This window comes from Notothenia rossii (assembly GCF_949606895.1).
Source record: "Notothenia rossii genome assembly, chromosome: 11".
NCBI lineage: Eukaryota > Metazoa > Chordata > Actinopteri > Perciformes > Nototheniidae > Notothenia > Notothenia rossii.
This window is the reverse complement of record NC_136910.1, coordinates 1,459,594-1,472,753: the sequence shown is the minus strand read 5'-3', so window position 1 is coordinate 1,472,753 and position 13,160 is coordinate 1,459,594. Positions and strand designations below refer to the sequence as shown.

Genomic DNA, 13,160 nt, shown 5'->3' with positions numbered 1-13,160 from the left:
AGCACAACCGCATCTCTCCTACCACGATAAATAAATATGCCTAATGAAGGCTAAAGGTAGCTGTCTACTACTGAGTTCTATTAAATCTCCACCGCAACGCACTCCGCCTAACACTCATGACTTTGTATTATCGTTTTATGTTTTCTCTTTTAAAAGTCAATTGCATGTACAGCATGTTGAAAAAGCAATAAGTTCAAAGATAAACAAAAAAGAAAAAGGAATACCATGTCTCGACAAGTATCTGAAGAAAGTATTCGTATTGTATGTCGGAAAAAAACATGCAAGTATATTTTCTAAATAGAGATCCACTTTCACCAAGCCGACCATCTATAGCTGTTAGCAAAGCCGTGCTGACAGTGAGCCACAAGAGAAGTCAAGGCATCTGGCCAAGTCACGCCTAAACAGGTAACAATGTGCTTGGTGTGACTTTGAGGAAGAGGTGTGGATCATGGGCGTAAAAACAAGGTCTGGTTTGTCCTCAATGTGCAGCCAAAGACTGAACATGGTGACAGTGGAAACAGATTCTTCCTCAAAGTTCAGCCAAACACAGAGCGTTCTTAAGGTGACACAACATTCTGGACCTTGTACATATTCATCGTCTATGGGCCCCTCCCCGCCACAACCATTGCTATTCGTTCATGCGGGCCCTTCTCAAATGAGGCCCATTACTCAGGACTCAGGACGTTGATCCTCAGTTCGTCTGAAAGTTAGGTGCTGTATTGGAAGATGGTCAAAAAGTGAAACGATTCAAAAGAACAATATTTGCCTCGGAAAAGAAGTAACATTTTAAACTAGCATAACATGGAAATAAGGTCTATATGTCAAAACAGTACTTAAGTACAATACCTGAGTAAATGTACTTTATTACTTTCCACCAATCCACCGAATGGAGATATGTTTATAAATAATCAGCAAGATCAATAAACTGATGTTCCTGCCCCGCCACCCCCCCTCCTCGAATGTAGGTCTGCCGCAGGGTCTGATACAAACTTAGCCTTTACTAAACCACCTCTCCAAGGGACTGTTTCGTTCCTTACGAACACACCAGGTTGGAATGAAGTGCTTGCAAAGAAATACATATGCGATGGGTTTATTAGTTTTCACAAACTATTGTGAAACTTGTACGTTTTAAACTGTTTTCAGGGGGCACGTTGGAAAGCTACTGCTTTCTTTACATGGCACACTAATAACCCACAGGTAAGATCTATTGAACATAAAGTACCTTCATGCAGTAATGCATTGATTCTTCTTTGACATGTTCTGATATATAGTGCTACAATTGAGTACTATTAAACGTGTGTGAGTGTGTGTCTGTGTGTGTACATGTGTTTCTTAAGGTCCTTATCAAACCCGTCCCCATGAGGAAGGGTGTATTAGGGAACACACCTACATGCCTTTCTTCCTTGAGCCACTCTTCTACCTCAATGTGCTGCCAACATGCATCACTATCAAAACCCATATTTCTCATAACGTGTCGTGCTGTAGAGGAAGATGATTGGTCTTGTAAGAAAATACCCAAAAAGAAAATCATACAGAAAACTAAACATTGATTATCTGAACATGTAAGGGGTTGATATTTAAGTATTACTCTGTGTGGAAACCACATTGTGTTGAAATATAACATTTAAATCATTATTAATATAAAAAAGTGCCCACATGAATGGATAGCGGTGGAATTATTTTTTACTTAAACAAACACACAATTTCCCTTGATCATTTGGCCGTATTGGGACACTGATTCCCCTTGTCAACATTTCTGGCAGCACATTGAGGAAGAAAGGTGGATCAAGGAAGAAGGTTTTTTTTGTGTGTGTGCATGTGTGTTTGTCTGGCGCACATTCTTTTCTATGGACGACAGCTCTAGTTAGATTCAGCAGGGCCGGCTCTAGACAATTTGCCGCCCTAGGCGAGATTTTAGTTGGCAAAAAATGGCGTACGCCAGTTTCAACGCACTGTTTGCGATTTCTAAAATACTAACTTGACGGGAAAACGTGCGGTCCTCCACGCAAACTCTAACCCATGCGTACGCACTAAGCACAAACACGGGAGAGACGAGAAACTGCGACACCGTTGGCAGAAGGAAGAATGGAGAGATGTGGAAATAATACAATAAATAAAATGTTAGCTCTCATTTATCAGATATGAAGAATTCATTTTCAAACGTTGATCAAAGCCAATCTTAAAATGATTTAACAAACGCCTGTTTGAGATTCCTCAGAGCACACAGACACATAACTGGGAGAAATAAAATAAATACGGATATGTTATTTAAAACCACCTGGATGATGTTCTCTTGTTAAGAAATGTTTCCTCATAAATGATGCGGTAAGCAGGAGGACAGAATCACGTCTGAACTGACGCCGTGTTCAATCAATCAATCAATGTTAATTTATATAGCCCAATATCACAAATGTTACATTTGTCTCAGTGGACTTCACAGTTTGTACAGAATATCAGTATGACAATATGACACCCTCTGTCCTTAGACCCTCTGTCCTTAGACCCTCTGTCCTTAGACCCTCTGTCCTTAAACCCTCTGTCCTTAGACCCTCACATCGTACAAGGAAAAACTTCCAGAGAAAACCCAGTTTAAAGGGGAACATGGGAGAAACCTCAGGGAGAGCAACAGAGGAGGGATCCCTCTCCCAGGACGGACAGACGTGCAATAGATGCCGTGTGTAAATTGAAAAGATAATATATTTGCAACATAGGTAGTCCAAATGTTTGGAAATGCATGTGTGTATAATAGGAAGATGAATCCACGAGGATATCCATCCAGGACTTATGATCCAGGACCACAGCCACGCTTCAAGATCCAGGACTCGCGATCCATGACACAGGACCGCAGGATCATCCATGACTCCGGATCCCAGCGTATATAGACACCAAAAAGAAAGACATTTGGGGAAGCTGGGTTAATGGGAACATGAGAGCACACAGGTACAGACAGAGAGAAGGAAGAAGTAAGATGTCCCCCGACAAACTAAGCCTATATCAGCAAAACTAGGGGCTGAATCTAATCAGCCCTAACTATAAGCTTTATCAAAAAGGAAGCTCTTAAGCGCACTCTTAAAAACGGATAGGGTGTCTGCCGTCCGAACACAAACTGGAAGCTGATTCCACAAAAGTGGAGCTTGATAAGAAAAGGCTCTGGCTGCCATTGTACTTTTAGAGACTCTAGGAACAACCAACAACCCTGCATTCTTGGAACGCAATGCCCTAGTAGGACAGTAGGGTATAATGAGTTCTTTAAGGTAAGATGGCGCCTGCCCATTAAGGGCTTTGTAGGCGAGAAGAAGAATTTTTAATTCTATCCTGTGTTCTATAGGGAGCCAGTGTAAGGCAGCCAGAACAGGAGTAATGTGGTCCCTTTTCCTAACTCTGGTTAGTACACGAGCTGCAGCATTTTGAATCAGCTGAAGAGACTTGACTGACTTCTTGGTACACCCTGATAATAAGGAGTTACAATAATCCAGCCTTGAAGTAACAAATGCATGGACTAGTTTCTCTGCATCGTTTTGAGGCAAGATATGCCTGATTTTTGCAATGTTACGTAGATGGAAGTAGGCGGTCCTTGAAATTGATTTTATGTGGGCGTTAAAGGATAAATCCTGATCAAATATAACACCAAGATTCCTTACAGTCTCACTGGAGGCCAAATTAATGCCATCCATAGTTAGTATATCTTTAGATAATTTGTTTCGTAGATTCTTCGGGCCAAGTACAATAACTTCAGTTTTGGTCGTGTTTAACATCAATAAATGTAAGGTCATCCACGTTTTTAAGTCCTTGAGGCAGTCTTGAATTTTATTTAGATGATTAATTTCATCAGGCTTGATTGATAAATATAGTTGAGTATCATCCGCATAACAATGAAAGTTTACAGAATGATTCCTTATAATATTGCCTAACGGAAGCATATATAGGGTGAACAAAATAGGTCCAAGCACTGAGCCCTGTGGCACTCCATGGCTAACTTTGGTTTGCATGGAAGATTCATCGTTGACACGTACAAACTGAGAGCGTTCAGATAGATAGGACCTAAACCAGCCTAAAGCAGTTCCCTGTATGCCAACTAAGTGCTCTAGTCTTTGCAATAGGATATCATGGTCGATAGTATCAAATGCAGCACTGAGATCGAGCAGAACAAGAATAGAGACAAGTCCCTTGTCTGAGGCTATTAGAATGTCATTAGTGACTTTAACCAGAGCTGTCTCTGTGCTATGATGTGTTCTAAAGCCAGACTTAACATCTTCAAATAAATCATAGTTTTTTAAGTAATCAGCTGTTTTGCGACTGCTTTCTCAAGAATCTTTGAGAGGAACGGAAGATTAGAAATAGGTCTATAGTTGGCTAAAACCTCTGGATCGAGGTTGTGCTTTTTAAGAAGCGGTTTTATCACTGCTACTTTGAATGATTGTGGAACATAGCCTGATAATAAAGACATATTCATAATATTTAATAAAGAAGTGTTAATTAATGGAAAAACTTCTTTCAACAGCTTAGTTGGAATCGGGTCTAAGATACACGCTGATGGTTTAGAAGAGAGAATCATTGAATGTAATTGTTCAAGGTTTATGGCTGAAAAGCTTTCTAGTTTACTATCTAGTGTAATATTATTAGAACTTACTTTTCCGGGAGCTGTTGATAACACTATACTGGTCAAAGGCAAGAGGTCATTGATTTTGTTTCTAAGAGTAACAATTTTATCGTTAAAAAAGCACATCAAATCATTACTACTGAGTGCTATGGGAATAGAAGGCTCAGTCGAGCTGTGGCTCTCTGTCAGCCTGGCTACAGTGCTGAAAAGAAATCTTGCATTATTCTTATTCTCATCTATTAATGAAGAGTAGTATGCTGCTATCGCTTTACGCAGTGCTTTCTTATATTCATTGAGAGTAATATGCCAAATTAAACCAGATTCTTCAAGTTTAGTGGAACGCCATATTCTTTCAAGTTGTCTCGACTTTTGCTTTATTTTGCGGGTTTGGGCATTATGCCATGGAGCTAATCTATGTTGTTTTATTTTCTTCTTTTTCAAAGGAGCAACAGAGTCTCATTTTATTCGCAGCGCATCTGTAGCACTATCAACAACATGATCAATTTGGGGTGGTGTACATTTTGTATAAGTTTCCTCCCCTACATGCAGACATGCTATCGAGTTAAGTATTGGTGGAATCTCTTCCTTAAATGTGGCTATAGCACTAACAGATAGGTTTCTGCTGCAGGAGCTTTTGGCTAATGCTTTGTAGTCTAGTAACAGTACTTCAAAAGTTACTAAGAAATGGTCGGATGAAGCAGGATTATGCGGTTCGACTAATAGTTGCTCAATTTCAATACCATAAGTCAGAACAAGGTGGAGAGTGTGATTATAGCAGTGGGTTGGTTTATTTACACTCTGACAGAAACCAACAGAATCTAATATAGAGTGAAATGCAACAGTAAGGCTATTTTTATCATCGTCAACATGAATATTAAAGTCACCTACGATAATTACTTTATCTGTTTTAAGAACCAAAGCTGATAAAAACTCAGAGAATTCTGATAAGAATTCTGAATAAGGACCTGGTGCACGGTACACTGTAACAAATAAGATTGGCTGCAAAGTTTTCCAGGTCGGATGCGTAAGACTGAAAACGAGGCTTTCAAAGGAGGTATAATTTCATTTTTGTTTAGTATTGATAAGTAAACTTGAGTCAAAGATTGCTGCAACTCCACCTCCTCGGCCCGTGCCTCGGGCAATATGAGTATTGATATGGCTGGGTGGAGTGGCCTCATTTATGCTGACATATTCTTCATGTCTCAACCAAGTTTCAGTGAGACAGCATATATCAATATTATAATCTGATATTAAATCATTTACCAGTATTGCTTTAGATGCTAGAGATCTTATGTTTAAGAGACCACATTTAATCTTCCTGTTTTGTTGCACTGTAGTAGTTGTTACATTTACTTTTATTAGGTTATTATGTATGACACCTCTATTAGGTTTTACCTTAAATTGTCCTTGGGCAGACACACACACCGTTAATATTGGGTATTTTATTGGGGTCGGGATTCCTATGGATGACTGCCTAGGAGAGAGCGCAGAGAAGCGTGTAAGACTGCGACTCTGCCTCCTGGTCTCAACTCCAGTTTGTCATGGATTAAGTCACAGAGCCCTGAAATGTTTGCCGAAATGAGATTTGCACCTTCCAAAGTAGGATGAATGCCGTCTCTCTTAATCAGACCAGGTTTTCCCCAGAAGGCTGTCCAATTATTTATGAAGCCCACATTGTTTGCTGGGCACCACCAAGACAACCAGCGCTGAAATGATGACATGCGGCTATACATGTCATCATTGATCAGATTGGGGAGGGGACCAGAGAAGATTACGGTGTCCGACATTGTTTTAGCATAACTACACACTGACGCCACATTAAGTTTGGTGCATTCTGATTGGCGTAAACGAACATCATTACCACCGACGTGAATAACAATCCTACTGTATTTACGTTTATTTTTAGCCAGCAGTCTAAGATGCGCCTCAACGTCGCCAGCTCTGGCCCCCGGAATGTATGTGACTGCGGACGCTTCGGTCTCTAAACTCACGTGTCTCATAATAGAGCTACCAATAACCAGAGTTGGCTTCTCAGCGGGTGTCTCGCTGAGTGGGGAATATCTGTTAGATACGTGAACGGGTTGTTGGGGACCTGCGGGTTTCGCGTTATGCCCCTTCTGAACAGTCACCCATTCTCCCTGCTGCTCGGGAGTTGCCGGGGGACGGCTAAGAGGAGCTACCTTTTGCCGGTCCGCACCGGCTAACATGGGCTTTACTGTAGCTGAGTTATTTTCTAAGATGCGGAGCCGGGCTTCTATGGCTATGATTCCCGCCTCCAACCTAACAACTATACTACATTTAACACATGTATCGGTACCAGTAAAGGAGGTAGGGAAGTAACCAAACATGAGACAGTTAGAGCAAGAAATAGCACCCGAGGGTGGGGAAAGAGCCATGGCTAGCTATCAAGCTAAAGTAGCTACCGTTAGCAAACCCGAAAAAGGTGTAGGCAACTGTGGAGTTACAGTCGCTAAGAGAAGGAGAGTTGTGAGTGCTTAAGCTGTAGTAACGTGTGATTACAACGTCAGGCAGTTGTCGTGATCAAGAGTTTTAAAACGATCGATTAAGTTAAGATAATAAGCTATCAGCAACAGAACAGGCACACGGGATATCCGGAGATGACAACAACAACCGGAAGTTACAACATGCTTACCACAATAGTGGTCCGTGTAGAAACAATCTACCACAATCCACTCAATTTGAAATGGCATGACAACAAAATAATGTTAATAATTGTTGTTGTACAGTGACTATGATGGAAGTGTTGTGACTTTGTGAAGTCTTACCTGGAATCAGTTTGTCACTCCGGGCATCATAGAGCATCCCTAGGGTGAAGGGTCGTCCCAGAGCAGGCATTTTCTTGGGTTCAGAGGCCATTTCTCCAACCTGTTGAGAAGAAACAACTCAGACTTCCGAACCTGATTTAAACGTCTGTTATGGAGTAGGAGTGTTGAGAGTTAATAACAATTGGAGTCTGACTTTCAACTGTGCCTACAAACATGGCCGTATCCACCATTGAGGTCACCGAGGTCCGGATCTCGGTAATTTTTTCCAAGCTGTGTGTATAACAAAACTTGTGAAATAATTGCATTAAACATGGCATTTTGTAGTACTTCCATTTACTGCCGATGGGGGCGCTGCATAACTACGTAGCCTCGATTAAAGCAAACAGAAGAAGACAACATGTATCAACAAACCACTGTTATAGCGGAATGTTTAATACAGCGTATTTCTGATATTTATTAAAGATCACATGGTATTCCATATGATGTGTGTTACTGAGTTGGGTCACACACAGTTAGAGAGACAATGGTCGTTTTGAATTATCAATAGATGTATTCATTTTAAGTGAGCTGACATCGAGGTTGGAGGAAGTTCAGAGAAGGCGTCAGGTTATAAAAACAGTTAACCTTTGTTAGTTGACCACTCCTGGACGTCATGAGATAACTAAATGTTCCATATCTGGAACATACAAGTATAGCATTCAGAGGCAGAACATGTGTTAGCTAATGTGAGGAAATGTGTGTGCGTCCTGTCAAGAGTCCTATATATGTTTCTGTAAAGTTCTACTACTCAGGAGCATTGCTGCAGGACTGCTTGAGAGCAGAGGTAATGCTTTCCTCGTTATTATTGATTGTTGTACAACGAAATAATAATTGATCAACTATACCTGTGTTTATGTTTTATTGATCCCTCTCTGTTTCATTCTTTCCTGTTGTGAGTGCTAAATTGCCACAACACCAGCGCAGCCCGGACGATGAGGTATCTAGAGATCTGAGTCCAGCGGGCTGCTTGTGCTTCTGTTCTCCAGGGAGGAGAGCTCCAGAGGCTAAACTTTGGTTTAAATAGTGTGAATAAACTAGCTAGAGAGCTAAAGTGAATTACATTCATCCAATGTCAGAAGGATTACCTTTTAACACACGTTGTAATGGTTTTCTTTCATTTCAATTTGAGGAAAACATTGAAGATATAATATTGTATTGTTTTCTTTCTACACTGACTCAGATATAATGAAAAGACTACGTGAGTCGAAGCTCAGCTTTGGTAAGGAAGAGACAGGACAGGCAGAGAGAGAGAGAGAGAGAGAGAGAGAGAGAGAGAGGGAGAGGGAGAGAGAGAGAGAGAGAGAGAGAGAGAGAAAATTATGGAAGTCAGGGAGGAACTGCAGGTACAGTCACACAAAAGAATGTAGGCTTAATAACCCCATCTATCTATCTATCTATCTATCTATCTATCTATCTATCTATCTATCTATCTATCTATCTATCTATCTATCTATCTATCTATCTATCCATCTATCTATCTATCTATCTATCTATCTATCTCTCTATCTATCCATCTATCTATCTATCTATCTATCTATCTATCTATCTATCTCTCTATCTATCTATCTATCTATCTATCTATCTATCTATCTATCTATCTCTCTATCTATCCATCTATCTATCTATCTATCTATCTATCTATACATCTATCTATCTATCTATCTATCTATCTATCCATCTATCTCTAACAATAGTCTTCATTTATAGACAATAGGCATAATTGTAAAACAACATCCATCTATTGCAGTTATGATGTCATAATAACATACAATTGTATAAAACACAATTTGCTTACATCTTTGTTCCCTTTTGAGAATCAAACAAAACAGATTACAATTTTTTTTTTAAATGCAAACAAACAAGCGAAATGAACTAAATGGCTGCATTGCTTTTAATTCACTGGCAGGAGCGACAAGTGAGGAGAAGCAAAAAATAAACAACGAGGGAGAGAGTAGAGGCCAGAGAGAGTAATGAACAGGAAGAAGACAGAGAGACTCAAGAAGATGGAAGAGAGGCTGCAGGTTATGGAAAGGAGAGAGACATGGAAAATGAATGTTGACAATGTTCTGTGATCAATTTAGCCTCTTCTGCATGTCCAGATCATTAACAGCAACAATCAGCTGATTATTATGCATTACACTTTCAAAAATAATTGATGCTGACATTGTCAGCCCACTGACATGGTTTGAAATCAATATATTATCCAATGTGTGACCCCCCACAGGACTTAAAAAGCACCTAACTAGATCATGAAAATCCTAAGAATCTCGGGGGGTATCCCCCGAACCCCCCAAACATCTTTGGACCTCGGTATTTAGGAAATCCTGGATACGGCCCTGCCTACAAATGCAGTATTTTCCTGCAGACACTAATCCAGCAGCTGTAGTTTTACACAGAAAAGTACAGTTGTTATAGTAAATGTGTGTTTGTCTGTTAGTCCTCACCTGGTGAAGTTGTGTAGAGCAGCAGAGTTGTGTGAGGGTCTTCTGATTTCCAGCAGGAGCTTCAAGTCTGATGAACTGTGGTGTTGTGAGGTGACTCATATCCTGTCAGATACTCTCCTCCCCTGACCTCCTGTTCATTGCACTGAGTCAGAGACAGAGACACTCCCTGACACTGACTGATAGTCTTTTCTGCACACGCAATCGATATCCACACTCTGCAATTTCTTATAATGCAACTCTGATGAATGAATTCATATTGGTTGGAGACTCTTATGTATGACATTTGACCAAACAATGTGTAAATGGTTAATCTAGATTAACCTCTGATTAACTCACTTGTATAACAAGCAAATGAAAGATCAAAAACAAACTCAATGAACAAGGAAGTGGACAAAGCCAGAAAACAAAGAAGGGCGTTTCCCTTCTGATGCTTAGATAAGGCCATTTAAACGCTTTCCTCAGACGCCATGTGTGCGTTGTTAGGAGTGCAGCAGGGCTGCTTCAGAGGGAGGCAGAAACCCAAGCAGCTGGAACAAAGACATTCAGACTGTTTCTGTGAAATCATCAAAGAAGATATATGACAGATCAGCATTCATACATTTTACGCAAATAACTTAACTAATAAATTAATGTAGCGTTTGTAACCCCATCCCACTACTGAAACTGTAATATCAGATAAAGCACATTTCATAAATGTTCTCTCAGAGTATTTTCACTAAGGCTAACCAAAGGGTTACTTCACTTTATTGATCTGTTTCTAAGCTTTATATTTAGTTTATATTTTCTGTGACGACAACATGATGTGAATAACTCTGTTCCTTCGTACATTTGCTACATTACAGAAAACAAAGAAGGACCTTGGAGAGGACTCTTTAAAGTAGAGACAATACATACTGATATACACCTGAGCATCAGCAGGAGAGGACTCTTTAAAGTAGAGACACTACACACTGATATACACCTGAACATCAGCAGGAGAGGACTCTTTAAAGTAGAGACACTACATACTGATATACACCTGAACATCAGCAGGAGAGGACTCTTTAAAGTAGAGACACTACATACTGATATACACCTGAACATCAGCAGGAGAGGACTCTTTAAAGTAGAGACACTACATACTGATATACACCTGAACATCAGCAGGAGAGGACTCTTTAAAGTAGAGACACTACATACTGAAATACACCTGAACAGCAGCAGGAGAGGACTCTTTAAAGTAGAGACACTAGATACTGATATACACCTGAACATCAGCAGGAGAGGACTCTTTAAAGTAGAGACACTACACACTGATATACACCTGAACATCAGCAGGAGAGGACTCTTTAAAGTAGAGACACTACATACTGATATACACCTGAACATCAGCAGGAGAGGACTCTTTAAAGTAGAGACACTACATACTGATATACACCTGAACATCAGCAGGAGAGGACTCTTTAAAGTAGAGACACTACATACTGAAATACACCTGAACAGCAGCAGGAGAGGACTCTTTAAAGTAGAGACACTACATACTGATATACACCTGAACATCAGCAGGAGAGGACTCTTTAAAGTAGAGACACTAGATACTGATATACACCTGAACATCAGCAGGAGAGGACTCTTTAAAGTAGAGACACTACATACTGATATACACCTGAACATCAGCAGGAGAGGACTCTTTAAAGTAGAGACACTACATATTGATATACACCTGAACATCAGCAGGAGAGGACTCTTTAAAGTAGAGACACTACATACTGATATACACGTGAACATCAGCAGGAGAGGACTCTTTAAAGTAGAGACACTACTGATATACACCTGAACATCAGCAGGACAGTACTTTTTAAAGTAGAGACACTACATACTGATATACACCTGAACATCAGCAGGAGAGGACTCTTTAAAGTAGAGACACTACATACTGATATACACCTGAACATCAGCAAGAGAGGACTCTTTAAAGTAGAGACACTACATACTGATATACACCTGAACATCAGCAGGAGAGGACTCTTTAAAGTAGAGACACTACATACCAATATACACCTGAACATCAGCAGGAGAGGACTCTTTAAAGTAGAGACACTACATACTGATATACACCTGAACATCAGCAGGAGAGGACTCTTTAAAGTAGAGACACTGCATACTGATATACACCTGAACATCAGCAGGAGAGGACTCTTTAAAGTAGAGACACTACATACCAATATACACCTGAACATCAGCAGGAGAGGACTCTTTAAAGTAGAGACACTACATACTGATATACACCTGAACATCAGCAGGAGAGCACTCTTTAAAGTAGAGACACTACATACTGATATACACCTGAACATCAGCAGGAGAGGACTCTTTAAAGTAGAGACACTACATACTGATATACACCTGAACATCAGCAGGAGAGGACTCTTTAAATTAGAGACACTACATACTGATATACACGTGAATATCAGCAGGAGAGGACTCTTTAAAGTAGAGACACTACATACTGATATACACCTGAACATCAGCAGGAGAGGACTCTTTAAAGTAGAGACACTACATACTGATATACACCTGAACATCAGCAGGAGAGGACTCTTTAAAGTAGAGACACTACATACTGATATACACCTGAACATCAGCAGGAGAGGACTCTTTAAAGTAGTGACACTACATACTGATATACACCTGAACATCAGCAGGAGAGGACTCTTTAAAATAGAGACACTACATACCGATATACACCTGAACATCAGCAGGAGAGGACTCTTTAAAGTAGAGACACTACATACTGATATACACCTGAACATCAGCAGGAGAGGACTCTTTAAAGTATAGACACTACATACTGATATACACCTGAACATCAGCAGGAGAGGACTCTTTAAAGTAGAGACACTACATACTGATATACACCTGAACATCAGCAGGAGAGGACTCTTTAAAGTAGAGACACTACATACTGATATACACCTGAACATCAGCAGGAGAGGACTCTTTAAAGTAGAGACACTACATACTGATATACACCTGAACATCAGCAGGAGAGGACTCTTTAAAGTAGAGACACTACATACTGATATACACCTGAACATCAGCAGGAGAGGACTCTTTAAAGTAGAGACACTACATACTGATATACACCTGAACATCAGCAGGAGAAGACTCTTTAAAGTAGAGACACTACATACCGATATACACCTGAACATCAGCAGGAGAAGACTCTTTAAAATAGAGACACTACATACCGATATACACCTGAACATCAGCAAGAGAGGACTCTTTAAAGTAGAGACACTACATACTGATATA

At 40.2% G+C, this 13,160-nt stretch overlaps 1 long non-coding RNA gene across 1 annotated transcript; it reads right to left on the bottom strand.

The window, feature by feature from the left end:
* Nucleotides 1–2,365: 2,365 nt before the first annotated feature.
* LOC307024829 lies at nt 2,366–9,957 on the bottom strand. The gene is made up of 2 exons (XR_013803999.1): nt 9,870–9,957; nt 2,366–7,486 (listed from the first exon to the last, which is right to left on the bottom strand). It is a non-coding gene; the product is annotated as an uncharacterized lncRNA (long non-coding RNA).
* Nucleotides 9,958–13,160: the final 3,203 nt, after the last annotated feature.